This window comes from Sapajus apella, unplaced genomic scaffold (genome assembly GCF_009761245.1).
Source record: "Sapajus apella isolate SASKATOON/1434 unplaced genomic scaffold, GSC_monkey_1.0 scaffold77, whole genome shotgun sequence".
NCBI lineage: Eukaryota > Metazoa > Chordata > Mammalia > Primates > Cebidae > Sapajus > Sapajus apella.
In genome coordinates, this window is record NW_022437017.1 from 9388753 (window position 1) to 9392018 (window position 3266).

Consider the following 3266-nt stretch of genomic DNA (forward strand, 5'->3'; position numbering starts at 1 on the left):
AAAAAAAAAAAAAAAAAAAAAAAAAAAAAAAAGTGCATTTCAAGCCAGGTATGGTACTCGCCCTTGTAATCCCAGAAGTTTGGGAGGCCAAGGCAGAAGAATCATGTGAGGCCAGGAGTTCAAGACCAGCCCGGGCAATGTAGTGAGATCCCATCTCAAAATACAAAAATTAGCCAGGAGTGGTCAGATGCCTGTAGTCCCAGCTACTCAGTAGGCTGAGGCGGGAGGATCGCATGAGCCGGGAGGCAGAGGCTGCAGTGAGCCGTGATTGCACCACTGCACTCCAGCCTGGGGACAATGGGAGTGAGACACTGTCTCAGAAGAAGTCAAAGAACATGTCAAGGCTATAGTGTAAGACGACAGAGGAAAAAAATGGGTTTCTGCAGTAAGTATCAAAGTTACATCTTGAGACTAGAAAGGAAAGAGAAAAAGGAAAAGTTTTTTTACCTTTCTTTTTTTTTTTTTTTCAAGACGGGGTTTCACCATGTTGGTCAGGCTGGTCTTGAACTCCCGACCTCAGGTGATCTGCCTGCCTTGGCCTCCAAAGTGCTTGGATTACAGGCGTGAGCCCCTGTGCCCGGCCCCTTTTATTTTTTTTAAGACTCAGTCTCGCTCCTGTCCGCCAGGCTGGAGTGCAATGACTCGATCTTGGCTCACTGCAACGTCCACCTCCCCGGGTTCAAGAAAACCTCCTGCCTCAGCATCCCAAGTAGCTGGGATTACAGGCGCCTGCTACCATGCCCTGCTAATTTTTGTATTTTTAGTAGAGATGGGGTTTCATGGTAATGGTCAGACTGGTCTTGAACTCCTGACCGCAGGTGATCTGCCAGTCTCGGCCTCCCAAAGTGCTAGGATTACAGGCGTGAGCCACCATGCCTAGGACAGCTCCACCCCAGAGAATGATCCCTCCCAAATGTCAGCAGTGCAGAGCGAGAGACCCTGTGTTAATGATTTGGGAAAATAATAGCGTTTGCCCTCTGCTCACAGTAGACACCTGAATAAACTCCCAAAGGAGCAAGCTATGTAAACCAGGGGAACCCCCAGCTCCTGGGACTCTCCTCATCTCTCCCTTCCCACTCAGGGTGTGGATTTCAATGCGTGCCGCCTCCTGGGACCTCAGCAGGGCAGAGGATGGTGGGACGCAGGGTCTCTTGGGGAGGTCCGTGGAATCCACTAATGCAGGGGTGATTTTGCCCCCAGGGGACACCAGGCGATGTCTGGGGATATTTGTGGCTGTCATGACTGGGGGTGCTCCTGGCATGCAGTGGGTGGAGGCCAGGGACACTGCTCAGCACTGTGCAGTGCCTGGGACGGCCCCACCCCAGAGACCAACCCCGCCCCAGTGCCAACTGTGCAGTCGCTAGGAAACACTAGTTTAACTCCATTGCTCAAATAAGACGGTCAATTCATGTTTAAGGGAAAATCAGCTGCTGTTTTTCCGTTTTCTGTCCATGTCCTTGGGTACATTGCTGCCTGACTCCAGCGAGAACCAAGGAGTTCCCTGCCAAGATCATCAAGCGTCCTTGCTGGTATGGGATGGCTGGTGGAAGACCCTTCTCCTCTTGTCTGTGGTCGCTCGTCCCCCAGCTCCTCAGCCATCCAGGACCCGGACTGTGGCAGCGGGGGAGGGGGCCATGAGTCTTTCCTGGTAGTGTGCTAAGCATTGTCTGGTCTCCCGACATGTTCATGGATAAAACAGCACTCCAGGCACCGGGCGTGGTGGTCACACCTGTAATCCCAACACGGTGGGAAGCTGAGGCAGGTGGATCGAAAGGTCAGGAGTTCAAGACCAGCCTGACCAACCCCATCTGTACTAAAAATAGAAAAATTATCCTGGCATGGTGCTGCACCCCTGTAATTCCAGCTACTCGGGAGGCTGAGGCAGGAGAATCGCTCTAACCCTGGAGGCAGAGGTTGCAGTGAGCCGAGATCGCACCATTGCACTCCAGCCCGGGCGACAGAGCGAGACTCCATCTCAAAAAAGAAAAAAACAAAACAGCACTCTAGGAACCTACTTCCCTCTCAGCTAGTTGCTTTTTTTTCTTTTCTAAATAAAAACTCAGACTGCTGTGAGTTTTACTTTTTCTTTATTTAGCTTAAATACACATCTCCCCATCCCTGGATGTGTCATGCAAACTAGCCAAGAGCCCCTGTTTTCCTGATTTGCTTAAAAAAAAAAAAAAAAAAAAAAAGACAGCCTTTATTTGGTAAGTCATTAAATCCAAAGCCTAGATTTTCTGCTTCTAAAAAAAAATGAATCTAGGCCAGGCGTGATGGCTCATGCCTGGAGTTCCAGCACTTTGGGAGGCTGAGGCATGAGGTTTGCCTGAGGCCAGGAGTTTGATACACACATCGCCATCTCTGCAAAAAAAAAAGAAAAAAGAAATTACTGGGTCCCGTGGGGCACTGCTGCCATACTCAGGAGGCTGAGATGAGAGGATCACTTGAGGCCAGGAGGTCGAGGCTGAAGCGAGCTCTGATTTCACCTCTGCACTCCAGTCGGCTAATTTTTGTATTTTTAGTAGACGGGGTTTTACCATGTTGCCCAGGCTGGTTCTCAAGCTCCTGACCTCTGGTGATCCACCCACCTCAGCCTCCCAGAGTGCTGGGATTGAGCCACCACGCCCGGCCTTCTTTACGTTTTTCTGTTTCGCTTTGAGGCTCAAGCTAGTTTGAGTGATGATTTCAGCCTCTACTGATTGGACTTTTTTTTTTTTGTTTATTTGTTTGTTTGTTTTATGGTTTTTTTGAGACAGAGTCTCGCTCCGTTGCCAGGCGCCCAGACTGGAGTACAGTGGCGGGATCTCGGCTCACTGCAGCCACCACTCCCCGGGTTCAAGTAATTCTCCTGCCTCAGCCTCCTGAGTAGCTGGGACTACAGGCATGTGCCACCACGCCCAGCTAATTTTTATTTATTTTAATTTATTTTATTTTATTTTTTTAATTTTATTTTATTTTATTTTATTTTTTGGGATGGAGTTTCGCTCTTGTTACCCAGGCTGGAGTGCAATGGCGCGATCTCGGCTCACCGCAACCTCCGCCTCCTGGGTTCAGGCAATTCTCCTGCCTCAGCCTCCTGAGTAGCTGGGATTACAGGCACGCGCCACCATGCCCAGCTAATTTTTTGTATTTTTAGTAGAGACGGGGTTTCACCGTGTTGACCAGGATGGTCTCGATCTCTTGACCTCGTGATCCACCTGCCTCAGCCTCCCAAAGTGCTGGGCTTACAGGCTTGAGCCACCGTGCCCGGCCCATTTTTTTTTTTT